Source organism: Dipodomys spectabilis, unplaced genomic scaffold, assembly GCF_019054845.1.
Source record: "Dipodomys spectabilis isolate Male_0828 unplaced genomic scaffold, ASM1905484v1 ptg000017l, whole genome shotgun sequence".
In the NCBI taxonomy this organism is placed as follows: Eukaryota; Metazoa; Chordata; class Mammalia; order Rodentia; family Heteromyidae; genus Dipodomys; species Dipodomys spectabilis.
In genome coordinates this window covers 20,909,333-20,929,734 of record NW_024870694.1, presented here as the reverse complement: position 1 = coordinate 20,929,734, position 20,402 = coordinate 20,909,333, and positions in this window count along the sequence as shown.

Here is a 20,402-nt window from a genome sequence, read left to right as displayed (position 1 = left end):
CCTTTTTTTTTTCTTCCTGTTGTTCTTTTCTGGAAATGAGTTGTATTCTGAACCAGTTGGGGTGCAAGTCCTGGTCAGAGTGGGTTAGAACCAGCTGATGTTGGGTTCTTGACTGAACTCATCTTGAGATCTCGTGATGGGATAGACAGAATAGGATGAGAACCCTTCCCCCACCCCTCATTCCTGCCATCAAGTCCTGGGCCTTCTTATGGATCCCACAGGCTCCAGGGAAATAAGGTTACCAGAAAATCTATGCACCTGCAGTCCTGTTTTATATAAACGATGCAGGGCAAAATGAATCTGGGATTTTATCACCTGGTAGGCCAGGGGGAAGAGAAATCAGCCTTTGGATTTAGCATTAGGCCTACTCTGTGTGGTTAGCACTTACTGCTTAGCCTGTTAAAGAATCAAGTTTGAGTCCTGCTGCTAACTGGCTGAATTATCTCACTTTGATGAGCCCCATTCCTTTCTATATGACAGATATCTCTCTCATAGGACACAATCAGGCTGCATTATGTTGCTCAGTGCTGGGCATGCATTTGTTGGAAAAGGCCGTCTAGCTGTGGTGGGATTTCCGGAACTGGTTTGAAATGAGAAGCAGTGAGAAAGGCAGGGAGGGGGGTGGGGTGAACATGGGCATCCATTACATTTGACAGAACATTCATAAAACTTGACCAGGGCCAGAGCCACAGTACAAGGATCAGGAGGACCAGAGAGGGACCAAAAAGCAGTAAGATTCCATGTGGAGCTAAGTGCAGAGAACTAAGCACAGCACCAGGTGTGGTATGATAGAACATTTGGTTCAGAATGGATGTGTTGGTGGTACTGTTCTCCCCTGGGAAGGATCAGGGACTTGGTTTGACAAGTCCCTCACAGGATGGCTTGGCAGCTGCTCCTCCCATAGTTCCCATGCTGAGGTACACAGCAAGGTTTCAGAGCAGGCCTCAGTGGGTATGAACTGACTAGGTCCAGGCAGAGCAAGGTCTTCTTTAGACAAAGGTTCTCAGACTGCCTCCCTTCCGTAGCCTGCATTCTAACTAAAGCTGACAGTTCTGGGCCTATGCCAGCCTCAGGGAGGTAGGGTATCCAGGAATCTCAGAGGTACACACCTGGGCAAGGGACTTGGTGAACTCTGTGAGAGGTACGTCAAAGCCTGGCATGTAGAAACCTCCAGAGGGCACCCCAGCCATCCGTCTTTAAGCAAGTGACTGCAAGACATCAGAGGGTTCTTTCCCTTCCTTAAAGAAACCAAGCCAAATAAGCAAGGAAATACATCAAAACCCCCACCCAAACAACAAAAGCCAAGGAGAGGTCCAGTTTTCCTGGGTAGAGTATTTCAGTGTTTCAAAAAACCGTTACTAGTAGGATTTAGAATTTGGTTTCTAAGTCAGACACTGGTGGCTCACCCCTGTAATTCTTACTACTTGGGAGGCTAAGATTGGGTAGACTGTGGTTTTGAGGCCAGTCAAAGCAGAAAAATTATCGAGCCCCCCCCCCCCAATGGAGAGTAAGACCCAGTTATTCTAGCTATGACAGGAAATCTAACAGATGGATTACAACCAGGCAGGAAACAGACCTATGTCTTGTAAGAGCATCTACCTAGCAAGTGTGGGGACACTGAGTTCAAACCCCAGTGCTGCAAAACACAAACCACAAACAACAACAACAAACCAAACCACAAATCTTGGTCTGTATTCCCAGGGCCAAGCAAGCATTCTACACTGTAGAGGGCTTGGCAGGATCGATGGGTATCTTTGGCAGGAAGATGGAACATAGAAGCTGGGTATCTGGGCAAATGAGGTGGTTCTAATACACCTGCTTTTCAAAGGGACAACATTGCATACAGTGTTCTACTTTGCCATGTTCCACTTGTATTCCTGGTGACATTCCTACCATGTTTTATTTGCTAGTCCAGTCCAGGTTTTGGCATGTCAGAGTACAAACAGCCACCAGTTTAGAACTATGTCATGGTGGGAATGCCCATAGCCACCAGTTCACTTTTGGTCAAGTCACCAGAGCAATACCTGTGTGGGCATTGGAATACCCAATGTTTACTTTTGCTACATGTTTCACACAAAGGGGAGTGCCAAAATGGCTCATCATTAAAGTAAGCCATCATGGCTAAGTGTGGTGGTGCATGCCTGTAATCCCAGCACTGGGGAGGCTGATCTAGGAAGAGTTAAAGGCTAACTTGCAGTCAGCACTGAGGATGTTAGGCAAGCTAGAAGAAGAACACATGGTGATAGTGATAGTGAGAGACACCACCTGGTCCACACCTGTCCTTTCCAGCTGTGTGTCGCCAGAGCAGTCTTTCCACATCTGATCACTGCTCTACCCAACACTTGGTTTGAACCCTCCCCTTTCTGAGGTATTTTGGTTCATGTGAAGGTCCCGTCTACCACTAAAGATGAGAAGACCCTAGACTTGTGGGATTTTTTTTTTAACAACAACGAGAAGGGATTTCTGTGACCCTGGCTTCTAGTATATGAGATTCTGTCTGCTGCATTTTTAAATTTTTAATTTTGTGACTGCATGGAAAGTTGTCAGTAAAGCCTTTGTCAGAGGATGAATTTTTAAGCTGGAAAAAAAGATAGGCTAAGCAGGGCCCCGCTGACTCAGGCCTGTAATCCTGGATACTCAGGAGGCTGAGGTCTGAGGATCATGGTTACAAAGGCAGCCCGGGCAAGAAAGTCCATGAGACTCTACTCTCCAATAAACCACTCAGAAAACTGGAATTGGCACTGTGGCTCAAGTGATAGCGCTCTAGCGTTGAGCTGAAGAGCTGAGGGACAGCGCCCAGGTCCAGAGTTCAAGGCCCACACACCCGGGAAGATAGGCTAGCTGGGATGCAAACTGAAATACCTCGGTGCCTATGGGTATGCCTATAATCCTAGTTACCCAGGAGGCTGAGATGTGAGGATTGAGTTTAGAACTATTTGGGCAGGAAAGTCTGTGAGACTCTCTCATCTCCAATTAATTACCAAAAAAAGCTGGAAGTGGAGCTGTGGCTCAAGTAGTAGAGTACTAACTCGCCTTGAGCAAAAAAGCTCAAAGTACAGTGAGGGCTCAGACCCTGAGTTCAAGCCCCAAAATCAACACACACACAAATCATTTGTGAATAATTATGGTAATATACAAGTGTGTGAGAAAGAAAAATTCACCTGTTTCTCTAAACACTGACAATGACTAAAAAAGAGAAAAATCAGAGTAGTTTTTAAAGTTTCAACTAGTTAAGCAGTTAGTTGCTGGCCCTGCCTTCTGCCTCATTCAGTTAGTACCCCCATCCTCACTTCACCTATGAAGTAGCTGTCATGTCCCCATTTGGGCTCTGGAGCTAGAGCAGATCTGAGAGGGACAGCAGGGGAGCATATTTATTTATTTAGCCAGGCCCGGGGCTTGAACTCAGGGTCTGGGCACTGTTCCTGAGCTGCTTTTGCTCAAGGCTAGTGCTCTACCACTTGAACCTCAGTACCGCTTCCAGCATTTCCTGTTTATGTGGTGCTGAGGAATTGAATTCAGGGCTTCATGCATGCTAGACAACCACTCTACCACTAAGCCAGATTCCCAGTCTGGGGAGGACATTTAAGAGAACTCTCTGGCATTGAAATATGGCTGGAGAGGCACGGAAACTGAAAGCTGGAAAAATACTCAACAGCTTAGGGAATTTGGTAAATTGGCATTCAGTGATGTGATTTTTCAGCAAATCGACTAGAACTAAAAATGGGGTCCTAGCTGGATGTGGAGTGAGTCTAGGGGTTATGCTTACAGAGGTAGCAGAGGTAGCTGAGTGGGGGTGTCTCTTGGCAGCCAGGGCCCCTGCTTTGTGTATGGGGAGGGGACAGTTAGGGACATGTATTTTCTTCCCTTCTTCCCTCCGCCAGGCTGGTGAGCCACAACTTTCTTATGAGACTCTCTCTTTCTCTCCTCCCTCCCCCTTCCCCCTTACTGGGGCTTGAACTCAAGGCCTCACACTCTTGCTTGGCTTTTTTCACTCAAGGCTGATGTTCTACCACTTGAGCTACAGCTCCATTTCAGGCTTTTTGCTGGCTAATTGTAGATAAGAGTCTCATGGATCATGGACTTTTTTTTTTTTTGCCCAGAATGGCTTCAAATTGTTTGTTTTTTTTTTGGGTCCCGGTCGTGGGGCCTGAACTCTGGGCCTGGGCACTGTCCCTCAGCTCTTCAGCTCAAGGCTAGTACTCTACCACTTGAGCCACAGCGCCACTTCCGGCTTTTTTCTTTTTGCTTATGTGGTGCTGAGGAATCGAACCCAGGGCCTCATGCATGCAAGGCAAGCACTCTACCGCTGAGCCACCTTCCCAGCCCCCCAGAATGGCTTCAAATTGTGGCCTCAGCTCTCAGCCTCCTGAATAGCTAGGATTGCAGGCCTGACCCACCAGCATGGTTTCTCCTATTTTGAAGCTTCTCATACTCTGTGGAGGTCCCTTGCTGCACTTTAGGGACAGAGGCTCACTCTGTGTGTGCATGTGCATGTGTACATGTGTGTGTGTGCACATGCACATGTGCATGTGTGCAGGTGCCAGTCCCAGGGCTTGAACTTGGGACTGGGGTACTGTCCCTGGGCTTTATTTTTTTTGGGGGGAGGTCCAGAGATGGTACGCACAGCCTGATCCTGCTCCTGCTCCTGCTGGTGGCTTGGGATGTTGGACATGAAGGCCTGAGAAGCAAGGTCAGGGTATTCTTATTTATTTATTTTTTTGGTCATGGGGCTTGAACTCTGGGCCTGGGCGCTGTCCCTGAGCGCTTCAGCTCAAGGCTAGCACTCTACCACTTGAGCCACAGCACCACTTCAGTTTTCTGATGGTTAATTGGAGATGAGAGTCTCATGAACTTTCCTGCCTGGACTGGTTTGAACCATGATCCTCAGATCTCAGCCTCCTGAGTAGCTAGGATTACAGGCCTGAGCCACTGGTGCCTGGCTAGGGTATTTTCTTTTATATTAATTAAAAAAGTAAAGAGCTTTAAATTTTTGGGGGGGGGGTACTGGGAATTTGAACCTAGGGCTTTTCATATGCTATGCAATCATTCTATCTCTTGAGCCCTGATTCTAGACTATCCCATTTGTTTTATTTTGCTTTTAAGATTGGTTCCCACTAACTTTGTTCAGGCTGACCTGGAACTTTAGATCCTCCTGTAGCTCTGAGTAGCTCTGATTACAGGTGTCATGACAACACCTGGCCATGAGCAACAACATCTTCTTTCTTCTCCTTCTTTTGCTGCCGCTGCCGCCTCCTCCTCCTCCTCCTCCTCTTCTTCCATCTCCTCCTCTTCCTCCTCCTCCTCCTCCTCCTCCTCCTCCTCCTCCTCCTCCTCTTCCTCCTTTTCCTCCTCCTTCTTCTTTCCTTCTCCTCCTCCTGCTTCCTCTTCTTTCTCCCTCTGCTCTCCCCCCATTCCTCCTCCTCCTTCTTCTTGGTGCCCATCCTGGGACTTGCACTCAGAACCTGAGTACTGTTCCTGAACTAGCCACAACTCCACTTCTAAATTTTATTTATTTGTTTATTTATTTATTTTTGTAGTTAATTAGAGATAAGAGTCTCAGGAATTTTTCTGCTTGGGCTGGCAATCCTCAGATCTCAAACCCCTGAGTAGCTAGGATTACAGGCATAAGCCACCAATGCCTAACTAGAACTTATTCTTTAAAACTCAAAACTTCAATAGTATTTTCTGCTTTCCACACTTCTGGAGGGAGGTGCACTGGGGCTAAGAAGCAGCTAGACAGGAAGACAGGAGGCTGCTAAGAAAGAAAGTCAGGGAGGAGCATCCCACAGAAAAGTAGCTGGAGGGATTTTTAACTATCTTATACTTTACCAACTTAATCAAAATCTAGTAATTTCATGCCACAGGTGCAAAATGAGATTTAGAGCATCTTTTTTCTCCTCCCAGGCCAACCTTCAGACATTTAGATCCACTGGAAAAACAGAACACTGTTGCTAATTTCTCACATAAAAGAAAAACCTTTAGAGAAGAGTCTAAGATCAAAATCTAAGTTGCCCAGTTTGTTGTGATACAGACCGCTTTAATGAAGGGCATGCCTGGGTGAAATGCAGGTGTAGATCAGAGGGTCTGGGGTGGACCAGATTCTACTGGTCCACTGACATACTGAGTACAGGGATTCACTGTCCCCAACCTCATATTTTCAGTAATGTCTGCCACACCACCAAGGTCATGTAAATTTATTCACTCAACAAATAATTATTTAGTGTCTACTTTGTGCCAGGCACTGTTCTAGGTGCTGGGGAGTGATTTATAATGTCAAAAACAAAGCAAAACAAAAACTCTGCTCATATAGAACTTTTGAGAGATTCTCCCTATATAGCCTAGGCTCATCTTGAACTCAAGATTCTCCTGCCTCAGCCCCTAGAGTACTGAGATTACAGGCATGTGCCACCATGCCTGACACCCCTTCCTGAGAAATATATAATTTGTGGAAGAAGATAGTCACTAAATGTGTTAGCATTCTGTCACTGTAACAAAATAGCTGGGGTTACTTTAAAAAAAAGAAAGATTAGCCGGGCGCTGGTGGCTCACGCCTGTAATCCTAGCTACGCAGGAGGCTGAGATCTGAGGATGGCGGTTCAAAGCCAGCCCGGGCAGGAGAGACTGTGAGACTCCTATCTCCAATAAAACACCAGAAAACCGGAAGTGGCGCTGTAGCTCAAGTGGTAGAGCGCTCGCCTTGAGCTGAAGAGCTGAGGGACAGCGCCCAGGCCCAGAGTTCAAGCCCCACGACCGACAAAAAAAAAAAAAGAAAGGTTTGGGCTGGGCAGGTGGCTCAGTGGTAGAGTGCTTGCCTTGCATGCTTGAGGCCCTGGGTTCGATTCCTCAGCACCACATAAGCAAAAAGAAAAAAGCTGGAAGTGGCGCTGTGGCTCAAGTGGTAGAGCGCTAACCTTGAGCTGAAGAGCTGAGGGACAGCGCCCAGGCCCAGAGTTCAGGCCCCACGACCGGATCCGCTCCCCCCCCCCCCCAAAAAGAGAAAGGTTTATTTTGATTCATGGTTTCAGAGCCAAAGTCCATGAACTTGTCCCTGTTGCTTTGGGTCTGTGGTGGCCAAGTATATATCATGTGTGAGAACAGGGTAGAGGAGGCCTGTCTATGTCAGCCAGCAAACAAAGAGAGAGACATGAAGGAAATGAGGTCCCAGCCGCTCTTTAAAGGCACACTCCACCAATGACCTAACTTCCTCCCATTAGGCCCCACCTCTTGAAGGCTCCAGCATTACCTAATAGCTCCATAGGCTTGGGACCAAGTCTTTCACACACAAGGCTTTGTACAAAGAACACACACACACACACACACACACACACACAGAAGATGGCCTGGCTGTGTATGGTAGTATATTCCTGTTGTCCCAGTACTTGGGAACCTGAAACAGGAGGATCTATATTTTGAGACCAGGCTGGACTACATAGTCACCACTTATCATTCCATAGATAGACAGATAGATAGATAGATAGATAGATAGATAGATAGATAGATAGATAGATAGATAGATAGATAGATAGAAGTTAGATAAATAGACAGACAGACAGACAGACAGAATAGTTAAAAAATACCACAGGAAGGTAACATTTGATTAAAGACTCAGAATGGGAGGAAATGAGCCTTGGGAGTATGTAACAAGGTTTTTTCTTTCTTTTTTTTCCTTCAGTACAAGGGTTTGAATGTAGGGCTTTACTGCTTGCTAGGTTGACACTATCACTTGAGCCATACCTCTAGCCTGGTTATTTTGCTGGTTATTTTGGAGATAGAATATAGCAAATTTTTCTGCCTGGGCTGGCCTTGAGTGTTGATCCTTCATATCTCAGCCTCCTGAGTAAGTAGCTAGAATTACAGGCATGAGCCACCAGTATCTGGCATATATATATATATATATATATATATATATATATATATATACACACACACACACACATATATATGTATATATGCATACATATATCTATACATATATGTATATATGCATATATATACATATTTACATACACACACACACACACACACACACACACACACACACACACACACACATACATTTCAAAATGTGGCCAAGTTCCTTGTCAGGAGAAATGAAGGAAGGGTACTATTATAGTTGTGAGATTCATATGACAAAAATCTTCATCCAGTTGTATACAAATCTCAGAGACATTGTATCTCATCAAACATTTAAACTGTAGCCAGGCAATGATAGCTCACATGAGTAATCTTTGTTACTCAGAAGGCTGAAATTCAGAGGATTGAAATTCAAAGTCAGCCTGAGCCAAAACGTCTGAGAGACGGGGCATGGTTTAGGTGGTAGAGTCCTGCTTAGCAAGCTTGAGATACTGAGTTCAAACTTTAGTAATACACATATACATGCAAGTCTGAGGGACTCAATCTTCAAAATAGTCAGCAAAAAGACAGACTAGAAGTGTAGCTCAAGTGGTACAGTACCAGCTGAGCAAGCTCAAGTCCCTGAGTTCAAACTTTTTTTGGATCCGGTCGTGGGGCCTGAACTGTGGGCCTGGGCACTGTCCCTCAGCTCTTCAGCTCAAGGCTAGCACTCTACCACTTGAGCCACAGCGCCACTTCTGGCTTTTTTATTTTTTCTGCTTATCTGGTGCTGAGAAATCGAACCCAGGGCCTCAGGCATGCAAGGCAAGCGCGCTACCACTGAGCCACCTTCCCAGCCCATAACTCTTTTTTTTTTTTTTTTTGGGGTCCAGTCGTGGGGCCTGAACCCTTGGCCTGGGCGCTGTCCCTCAGCTCTTCAGCTCAAGGCTAGCGCTCTACCACTTGAGCCACAGCGCCACTTCTGGCTTTTTTTTTTCTGCTTATGTGGTGCTGAGGAATCGAACCCAGGGCCTTAAGCATGCAAGGCGAGTGCTCTACCACTGAGCCAACTTCCCAGCCCCCAAACTTTTTATATTGACAAAAAAAAATAAATTGTACAACCTAGAAAGATGAACTATGACTCCAGAGGGAGTTAAAGAAAGAAAAACTAGGGCTGGGAAGATGGCTCAGTGGTAGAGTGCTTGCTTCACATGCATGAGGCCCTGGGTTTGATTCCTCAGCACCACATAAGCAGATAAAGCTGGAAGTGGTGCTGTAGCTTAAGTGGTAGAGCACTAGCCTTGAGCTGAGGAGCTGAGGGATAGCGCCCAGGTACAGAGTTCAGGCCCCACAACCGACATACACATACACAGAAAGAGAAAGAAAGAAAAACTATTATCAGAAGATGGGTACCAGTGACTTACATTTGCAATTCTAGCTACTTAGGAGGCTGAAATCTGAGGATCAATGTTCAAAGCCAGCCTGGGAAGAAAAGTCTGCCAGACTCTTATCTCCAATTAACTACCAAAAAGCTTAAATGGAGCTGTGGCTCAAGTGGTGGAGCACAAGGCTAAGGGACAGTACCCAGGCCCCTGAATACTACTAGCACAAAGGTGAGGGGGAGGGAGAAGGTGGGAGGGAGGGAGGAAGAAATACCATTATCTGGCAAAACTAGGTCACATACATGAATATGTCAGTCTGCTTGCATGAGTTTGCTTACAAGACACAACCCACCTAGGCATTTGGGAGTCTGGAAAAGGCAGAAAAAGAAGGCAGAATTATTCAGAACTAAGGAAGGAACCTATCATAAAATCTCCACTAAGGAAGAGTTGTAATTCAAGCATGTATTTAGGCAGTCTGCAATGTTAGAGGCTGACATGCCACAGAAAGCATAAGGAGATTCCAGGCTGGCCGACAGGGCAGGGTGCAGTTTGAAAACCTGGCTGAATACTACAGAAGCAAGCACCATGCCAGGAGACACGAGCAAATCCCTGCAAACTCTGAGGAAGGGGTGAGCGAGGAAGAAAGGAAAGACAGAGAGGGGAAATACCTGGAAGGAAAGACCCCAGGCCCTGGAAGACCAAAGATGCCTCATTCTTCCCCAGGAGCTGATCTAGACCAGCCCAAGAAAACCAAACAACTCACCTAGGAAGAGACTTGGCACTCCTTTTTCTTTCTCATTCCTCCCTCCACTCTGCCTGGATTCCAGGACTACCCAACTTTGGCCAAAGCATTACTGCTCCTGCTAACTGATCATCTTCCTCCCTTTCCCTGTCCCTCTCCCTTATCCTCCCCTCTCCCGCCCCCCTCCTTCCCTCCTTCCCCTTCCTCTCCCTTTTCCTCTTCCTCCCCCCTCTTCCTCTTCTGCTGCTGCTGGTGGTACTGGGGACTTGAACTCTAGCCTTACACTTTCTCTTGGTTCTTAAGGCTGCCACCCTGACACTTGAGCCACATCTTCACTTCCAGCTTTTAGCTAGTTAATTGGATATAAGAATCTCACAGGCTTTTCTACCCGGAGATCCTCAGATCTCAGTTTCCCGAGTAACTAGGATTACAGGTGTGACTCATCAGTGCTGTGCTGATGTCAGAGATTCTTCAGTAAATGTATTTATTACCTTCTGAAACCAGTAGATGGGAGTTTGGAAGTGCTAATGACTGGTTATGATATGCCATCATCAGTGAAAGTATAATCAGTTAGTGGGCATAATTATTGTCCGAATTTTGTTTTGTTTTTTGTTTTGCAAAGAGGTTAGAGAAAGACTGGTGACTGGTGGGGGGGAGGAGGCAGGGACATGGGACTCACAGCCAGCTTGCAGGCTTGACATTGACAAGGGTCAGGCTATTTACCTTTGACAGCTCCAAGGAGCAATAGTCACTGGGTGTAGAAGAATTTCTGCCTTGCACATCTGCGCACTCGCCCAGCTTAGCGGGAACTCTGCCACTCAGACATATGATTCACATCAACTGTGTTTTTCATAAGTTTTAGAGACTTTTTTTTTTTTTTAAAGCAAGGCTGACATCATTGTGAAGGAAATTTTTTCTTATAGGTTCTAACCAAGGCATCATTGGAAGTGGCACCAAAAAATTCTTCAGAAGTAGCTTAACCTCTCCCCCCTCCCTACCAACTCCCAGTGATAGGTGAGCAAGGGAATTTTTTTGACAGGGATAAAACAAATAGTGTTTTATTTTTATTTGATAAAAAATGTAAAGATCTTTCACTTTGAGAAAACAAGTTCTGGAAAACAGCCGTATAAAATGGAGAAAAATTTAAGTTAATTACTTAATAAAAATTAAAACTACAACTTAGAGTGATCTAGTCATCCTGAGTTTTACTGTTGATTTTTTGTCTCCATATATATATATATATATATATATATATATATATATATATATATATGGGAAAATATACATATACAATATACACCTATATCCAATGCATTATGATTTATCTCAAAATTTTTTTTGTGCTGGTACTAAAGCTTGAATTCAGGACCTCACACTCTCACTTGGCTTTTTTTTTTTTTTTGGTCATGGGGCCAGAACTCTGGGCCTGGGCGCTGTCCCTCAGCTTTTCAGCTCAAGGCTAGTGCTCTACCACTTGAGCCACTTCCAGCTTTTTCTGCTTATGTGGTGCTGAGGAATTGAACCCAGGGCCTCGTGCACGCAAGGTAAGCACTCTACCACTGAGTCACCTTCCCAGCCCCTCACTTGGCTTTTTTGCTTAAGGCTAGCACTCTACCACTTGAGCCACATCTCCAATTCTAGCTTTTTTTTTTTTTTCCTGGTTAATTGGAGATAGACTCTCACAGATTTTTCTGCCTGAGTGGGTTTGGAATCACAATCCTCAGATTACAGCCTCCTTAGTAGCTAGGATTACAGGCATGAGCCACGTGCTTGCCTTTCTCTCAAAGTTTTAAATGGCATTTTTCCTGAAGACAGTATCTTCAAATGTGGCTAAGCTGGCCATGAACTCTGGATCCTCCAGTCTCAGCCTCATTGCTGGGATTTTAGGAATCTGCCATCATGCCTGGCTGAATCACCTTCTTAATTATAAAGATGTTTGCTTGAAGTAAAAAAAAAAAAAAAACTGCCTAAAAGTTTTTCAAACAAAGAATACAACAAAGCAAAACAAAACCAGGAAAAATTCTTTTTAGAGAATACAGGTCTTTTGAAATGTTTTCTTTCTTCTCCATGTTTTGTTGAGTTTACCCTGTTTTCTCAGCATGGCCCTACTACTCCATGGTTCCTAGCTTTCGCCATGGCTGTGAGTGATGGGGGTGGGGTGCTGCTGGTTTTGAACATCTGGAGGAAGCCGGCCCTGCAGCAGGGCGCCTTCCTGCTGGGACCGACTCGGCTTTCTCCTTGACCACAGAGCAGATACTTGGCCACCACATTTCGAGTAAAGGAGAAAGGACTTTGGACACCCAAAATGAACCACAGTTGGAGCCGCACAAACCATCAGGAGGAGCAGGCAAGGGCTGGTTGGTTTTCCAAGAGGTGGCTGTAGCCAGAGGGGGGCCGAAGGCTGCCTGGAGCTCAGTCCAAACCCCTGAAGCACTCTCTCCCCACATAGCTGTGGTTACCTTAATAGTTTGCAACATGTGTATTCATTCTGGTTGCCAAGAAGACACAGCTGAGTGGATTTGGTCTCAGAACACTGACGTTGTGTACCCGGAAGAGGCATCTGGGGGCTCAGAAGCCTCCTGAAAATCCGACTTTGCTAGTGATCCTTTAGATCACTTGACCTCAGTTTACCTACTTGTGAAAACTTCTTAGAAATATGGTGAGCCTGGAACAGGCAGCAGCTTAATAGAGAGATCTGAATCCAAGATCTGATTGGTTAGCTTGGCAAAATGGTGAAAATGGTAGCCACCTGCATGGTGGTTGCAAGGACGGTATGTAAGGTGCCTGGCATATAGTTGGCACTCCTTAGCGATGTTCTGACTGTAACTGGGTCTGAGGAAGGCTGTGAGAACCCTTAGGGAGGTGTGAAGTACTCTGGGTAGGGAAGGAGATGGAAAGAGCAAACATTACTTCTGTGGCTGGGACCATAGCTCTCTATTCTAGTTTGTACGTTCTGTGAAGGAGAATCCTCTGTTGCCGGATAATCCTTGGCCCTCCTTTACCACCCTGAGAATAGTGAAAAGGAGCTATGTGCAGGAGAGAGAGAGAGGAAGAGAGAGAGGAGAAAGAGAGAGAAAGAAATCAACAAGGAGCGGGAGAATGGGTAAGGAGAAAGGAGAGAGAGGAAGGAGGAAGAGAAGAAGAGAGAGAGAGGGGAAAGATGCAAAGGAAGAGGGAGAGAGAGGGAGGGAAGGAAGAAGGAAGTAGAGAGACAGGGAGAGAGAGGAGAAGAGAGAAGGTGAGGGAGGGGAAAGGGAGAGCCTGTGCCCGAGTGAAGGATCTGGAGCTGGAGGAGTCTGGGGGAAGTATGGCCAGGTTTCTGGGGGCTGAGAACAGAGATTCTATAGCTTATGTTCATGGTCCCTCAATATCTTTCAGGAGATGAATAAAAAATGGAATTCCTTTTTCTTGTAGCAAAATTTATAACACAATAGAAAAATTTACCTTTAAACCATATTTAACTGTATAATTTAGTGACATCCATTACATTCACCGTGGAAGGGAGAGAGGGTGGGGGACTTTCCTCCAGCACCCTGGGGTCCCTCATTTGTTTCTAGCTACCAATGCATATGAGGCTTTGAAGGCAGTCTTGGGGGTTTCCCCATAAAGCCATGTTCTAGCTTCTAGGCTAAAGCCACCCATAGATGGCTCCACAGGGTCTGTGGAGAAAAGTCACACTCAGGTTTATCTAAGGAAAGCTCAGCTCTAATGGAACACCTCTGATTCTGGAGATTAGAAGGGACTGTCATAGGTGTGGATTTGTCCTTGGTTTGCCTGCTTGTGTGTGTGTATGTGTGTGTGTGTGTATGTGTGTGTGTGTTGGTCCTGAAGCTTGAACTTAGGGCCTGCTAGTGCTCTACCATTTGAGCCACAGCTCCACTTCCAGCTTTTGGGGTAGTTAAGTGGAGACAAGACTCTATGGACTTTCCTGCTCAGACGGGTTTTGAACCAGGATCCTTAGATCTCAGCCTCCTAAATAGCTAGAATTGTGGGCATGAGCCACTGGCATTTGCCCTTTTTTTGTTGTTGTTGTCAGCAACAACTGTACAGAAAGGCTAGGGAAAAGGTCCAGAGCAAATGGAATCCCTATAACTCCATCACACCTTTTTCTCCTGGATATCTCAGACAGAGACAATGGAAGGATTGATTTGCACCCTTGGTTCTGTGGAGTCTTTTAAGCCACTAATAAGCACAATGCAGCATGAAATAATAAAAAAAAGTATATTATATTCACAATGTTGTACAACCACCCCCATTGTCTATTATGAGGACTCTCATGTTACCAGACAGAACCTTGCAGTATTAAACAATAACTGACCTGTGTAACTTCCCCAAGGTAACCTTTCCCACTTCTTTCTTTTTGCTTGTGTGCCAGTACTGGGGCTTGAATTCTGGGCTTTGTGTTTCCACTTAGCTGTTTCACTCAAAGCTAGTGCTCTACCACTTGAGTCTTAGCTCCATTTCTAGCTTTTTGTTGGCTAATTGGATATAATAGTCTCAGGGATTTTTCTGCTCAGGTTGGCTTGGAACTGCGATCTTCAGATCTGAGCTTCCATTATAGCTAGGATTACAGGCATGAGCCACCAGTACCCCACTCTTTATTTCATTTTCTGTCTCAGGAGTTTAGGCATTCTATACTCTACACACTTATATAAGTAGAATTGTGGGCTGGGAAGGTGGCTCAGTGGTAGAGTGCTTGCCTTGCATGCATGAGGTCCTAGGTTCGATTCCTCAGCACCACATAATCAGAGAAAGCCAGATGTGGCCCTGTGGCTCAAGTGATAGAGCGCTAGCCTTGAACTGAAGAGCTGAGGAACAGCGCCTAGGCCCAGAGTTCAGGCTCCATGACTGACAAAAAAAAAAAAAAAAGAAAGAAAAGAAAAAGAAAAAAAGAATTGTATACTCTTGGTCTTTTGTGTTAGGCTCATTTCATGTAGCATAATCTTTGCAAGTTTCCCCATGCAGTAGTATGCATCAGAGTTCATTTCTTCTAAAGGCTGGGTAGTTTTCTGTTATATACATGTCTGTCTGTCTTACATATGCCGTATTTTTTTACCCATATATCTTTTGATGGACATTTGTATTGTTTCTACTTTTTGACTATTACTAATAATGGTGCTATAAGCCAGATGCCAGTGGCTCATACCTGGAATACAAGCTACTTAGAAGGCTGAGATCTGAGAACTGTGGTTTGAAGCCAACCCAGGCAGGAAACCCTGTGAGACTCCTCTCTCTAATTAATCACCAAAAAGCTCAGGTGTTAGAGTACCAGGCTTGCTCAAAAAAGCTCAGGTCCTGAATTCAAGCTCTAGGACCAGTACACACACACACACACACACACACACACACACACACACACACACAAGTTCTTGCATCTAATTCTTTGGGTATACATCTATTAGTAAAATTGCTATAATTAATTTTGGAATTGCTCTTTAACTACCTTTAAGAATACTCTAGTGCTGGGAAGGTGGCTCAGTAGTAGAATGCTTGCCTTACATACATGAGGCCCTGGGTTCGATTCTTCAGCATCATAAGCAGAAAAAGCTGGAAGTGGTGCTGTGGCTCAAGTGATAGAGCACTAGCCTTGAGCTGAAGAGCTGAGGGACAGTGTCCAGGCCTAGAGTTCAGGCCCCATGACCAATAAAAAAAATAATAAAAAAGGAATACTCTGGATGTCAAACAACATCTTTTGTTCATGTTTCTTAAATAATTTTATTCTGTCATAGTCCCTTCACTCTGTGTGTGTGTGTGTGTGTGTGTGTGTGTGTGATAGACTGGGGCTTGTACTCAGCGTCTCCTACTCTCAGCTTTTTTCACTCATGGCTGGCACTTTACCACTTGAGCCAGCCTCAAGTTACAGCTTTTGCTGGCTAATTAGAGCTAGAGTCTCAGATTTGTCTGCCTGAAATGTCTCTTTGATTCTCAGATCTTATAATCCTGAATAACTAGGATTTTAAGTAGGAGCAACTGGAGCCTGGCAGTCCCTTCAGACTGTATTTAATGCTATTAATTTGGCAGAGAAATTGTTGGATTATTTGTCTCTAGAGAATGATTCACAATCTAGATTTATTTGTTGCCTACTTATAGTGACATTTAATTTAGCTTTCTGAAAGCTAAGTATAGCTTTTTATTTTTATTTTTTATTGTAGTTTTCTTTTTGAGATAGGATCATGCTATGTAGCCCAGGATGGTCTGGAATTTGGCTTTTTCTTTTCTTTCTTTCTTTTTTTTTGGGTCCGGTTGTGGGCCTGAACTCTGGGCCTGGGCGCTGTCCCTCAGCTCTTCAGCTCAAGGCTAACGCTCTACCACTTGAGCCACAGCACCACTTCTGGCTTTTTTCCTTTTTGCTTATGTGGTGCTGAGGAATCGAACCCAGGGCCTTATGCATGCAAGGCAAGTGCTCTACCACTGAGCCACCTTCCCAGCCCGAATTTGGCTTTTTCTTCCTCCTGCCTTGGCTCCTATGTGCTAGGATTACAGGTATCTACTACCACACTTGGTTGATCTTGATTATCTTTTAGTTTGAGGAGAGAGAGGGAGAGAGAGAGGCAGAGAGAGAGAGGGAGGGAGAGAGGGAGAGAGAGAGAGGGAGAGAGCGAGCAGATACTCGAGCTTAAACTCAGGGACTTAGACTCTGCATTTTAGCTCTTTTGCTCAAGGCTAGAGCTCTACCTTTTGAGACACAGCTCCACTTTGGGCTTTTTGCTGATTAATTGGAGTTAAGAGTCTCATGACTTTTCAGTGTCTGGCTTTGAACCATGATTCTCAGATCTCAGCCTCCTGAGTAACTAGGATTATAGGCATGAGCCACTGGTGCCCATCTTACTTTGAATCTTTGACAGGAATAGTCCATAAGAACATTGCTCCATCTTCTGCTATCTCCCAGTTCCCTGCATGGTCCTCTGTTCCTGATATTTGCTGGTCATCTCTGACTGTCAGTCTTTGGCTAATTCCTGCCCTCTCAGCCAACACCTGTCAGTCAGGCTTTTGGTGCTGGCTTCCCCATGCCCTTTAACCTCAGAGATCAGTATTCCAGCCAGGAAGTAAGTTTGAAGTGTCTGAGAGCATTCTCACAAGCCATCTTGATTTCACTGCTTGCCCCGACCTTCAACTGTAGCAGAATTTCACCTATTTCCTCATTCACAGTGGAGTTCCAGTTACTGCTTTTGCTATGAGCTTTCACTGAGCCGCTTCATCCCCACATCTACCCAATAAAGTATCATCATCATCATCATCATTATTATTATTATTATTATTTTGTTGGTCTCAGGACTTGAACTCTGGGCCTGAGCGCTGTCCCTGAGCTCTTCAGCTCAAGGCAAGCACTCTACCACTTGAGCTACAGTGCCACTTCTGGTTTTCTGGTGGTTAATTGGAGATAAGAGTCTCACAAACTTTACTGCCCAGGCTGGCTTTCAACCATGATCTCAGCCTCCTGAGTAGCTAGGATTACAGGCATGAGCCACCAGTGCCCGGCTTTAATGTATTATTATTATTACTACTATTGTTATCATTGTTGTTGTTGTTTTGGGGCCGATCCTGGGCTTGAACTCAGTGATGGGGCGCTGTCCTTGAGGCTTTTTGCTCAAAGCTAGTGATCTATCATTTGAGCCACAGCTCCACTTGTGGCTTTTTCTGGTGGTTAAATGGAGTCTCACAGACTTTTCTGCTTGTGCTGGCTATGAACCTTAATCCCCAGGTCTCTATTGGTGCCTGGCTTTCAATAATGTATTATTGTTGTATGTCTGTGTGATCTCAAATGGGATTAATGTTCACATTATTTTTCATGGGTGCAAAACATATCTTTTAGAAAGATAGTGAGGGGCTGGGAAGGTGGCTCAGTGGCAGAGCACTTGCCTTGCATGCTCAAGGCCCTGGGTTCGATTCCTCAGCACCACATAAGCAAAAAGAAAAAAGCCGGAAGTGGTGCTGTGGCTCAAGTGGTAGAGCGCTAGCCTTGAGCTGAAGAGCTGAGGGACAGCGCCCAGGCCCAGAGTTCAGGCCCCATGACTGGACCCAAAAAAAAAAAAAAAAGAAAGATAGTGAATAGCCGGGTGCTGGTGGTTCACGCCTGTAATCCTAGCTACTCAGGAGACTGAGATCTGAGGATCGCGGTTCAAAGCCAACCCGGGCATGAGAGACCGTGAGACTCCTATCTCCAATAAACCACCAGAAAACCGGAAGTGGTACTGTAGCTCAAGTGGTAGAGCGCTCGCCTTGAGCTGAAGAGCTGAGGGACAGCGCCCAGGCCCAGAGTTCAAGCCCCACGACCGACCAAAAAAAAAAGAAAGATAGTGAATAATTTCAAATTATGGTGCAACTGTGTGTAAGGAATCTCAGTGAAAGCTGTTGATCATCAGGGAGTTGGGGGCACAGAGAAAGAGAAAGCAATAAAGAAAGTTATCTAGGGCCTGGGAAGGTGGCTCAGTGGTAGAGTGCTTGCCTTGCATGCATGAGGCCCTGGGTTCGATTCCTCAGCACCACATAAGCAGGAAAAGGTGGAAGTGGTGCTGCGACTCAAGTGGTAGAGCGCAAGCCTTGAGCTGAAGAGCTGAGGGACAGCGCCCAGGCCCAGAGTGCAGGCCCCATGACCAAAAAAAAAAAAAGTTATCTAATTAAAGTATAAAATATGCATGTCTTAAATACCATTGTGAAATCTATTGGTGTAATTAATATACACTGAAGAAAAAGAATGACAAGATAGTAAAATAGGTTCAGTTGGGGAGTGGATGCCAATGGGAGCAACAGAGGGTAAGAATGAGGATGAAGAATTTATTTGCATGTATGAAAGCAGAACAATGAGCAAGGTACTATAATCCTCGCTATTCAGGAGGCTGAGATCTGAGGATTGTGATTTGAAGCCAGCCAGAGCAGCAAAGTCCATGAGTCTAATTTCTAAATTAACCACCAGAAAGCTAGAAGTGGAGCTGTGGCTCAAGTGATAGAGCCTAAGCCTTGAACACAAAAACTCAGGGACAGCTCAGGCCCTGATTTCAAGTCCTCAGGACTGGCACAAAACAACAACAGTAACAACAAAAAACAGAACAATGAAACCTGTTGAAATTGTTTTAGGAACTAGGAAGTGGAGGAGGTTTTAGGAAGTAGGAGGTAGGGGAAGGAGGTAGAGGGGTGAGTTTGATGGGGACACGTTGTATGAATGTATGGAAAATTTACAATGAACCCCTGTGATAGTCAGTAGTTCACACCTATAATCTACTCAAGAGGCTGAGATCTGGGGGATTGTGGTTTGAAGCCTGGGCAGAAAAGTCCATCTCTAATTAGCCAGCAACAAATTAGGCCAGAGGTGTAGTTCAAGTGGTAGTATGCCAGCTATAGTCAAGCAAGCCACCCAAGCATGAGGCACTGAGTTCAAATCCCAGGACTGGCCAAAATAAATAATTAAACAAACAAATAAATAAGGAAGAGCAAAAAGAAGAAAGACCTCCCCCATCATAAATTATACTAATAAGAAACCACATCTTTTGAATGATATCACCTTTTACTAATTAGACAATTTGTTCAAGGTGGTATAACTCAAAATTTCAAAGGGCACAGTGTATGTATGCATGTGTGTGTGTGTGTGTGTGTGTGTGTGTGTGCGCACGTGTATGTGGGTGTGTATGTGTGTTCATTAAATGTAACAAGCCAAATGGTTAATAACCATAAACCCTGAGTACAGGATTCTTTTTTCTTGTTGGTTGTGGGGCCTGAACTCTGAGCTCTACCACTTAAGCTACAGTACCACTTCCAGCTTTTTCTGCTTAAGTGGTGCTGAGGAATCAAACACAGGGCCTCATAAATGCAAGGCAAGCGCTCTACCACTGAGCCACCTTCCCAGCCCTGAGTACAGGATTCTTGCTGAAAAACTTTTGTAGTTTTTCTGAACAGACTTTGTTATATCAAATATTTGGTATTTGCTTATAAACATATCTATGTATATCAATAAAGTATGTTTATTGAAAATATAACTTAGGTGAACAATTTATTTATTTATTTATTTAATTTTTTTTGGGTCCGGTCGTGGGGCCTGAACTCTGTGCCTGAGCGCTGTCCCTCAGCTCTTCAGCTCAAGGCTCACGCTCTACCACTTGAGCCACAGAGCCACTTCTGGCTTCTTTTTGCTTATGTGGTGCTGAGGAATCGAACCCAGGGCCTCATGCATGCAAGGCAAGCGCTCTCCCACTGAGCCACCTTCCCAGCCCCTAGGTGAACAATTTAAAAACATGCAAAGAAGGAATCTAAAATCTCAATACCCAGAAATGGCTACTATTAAGGTCATCATGTAATTAAAATATTTAGGCTTTTTCCTAGCTGTTACAGCTAGTGATTGCAGTTATCTTGCTCTTTGGGTCATAAGTAACACAGCATCCCTAGTAAGGTTAGCCAAAAACAGAATCTATTTGGAGGATGGGAAGGGTTTCGTGAACATTAGGGGCAGTTGG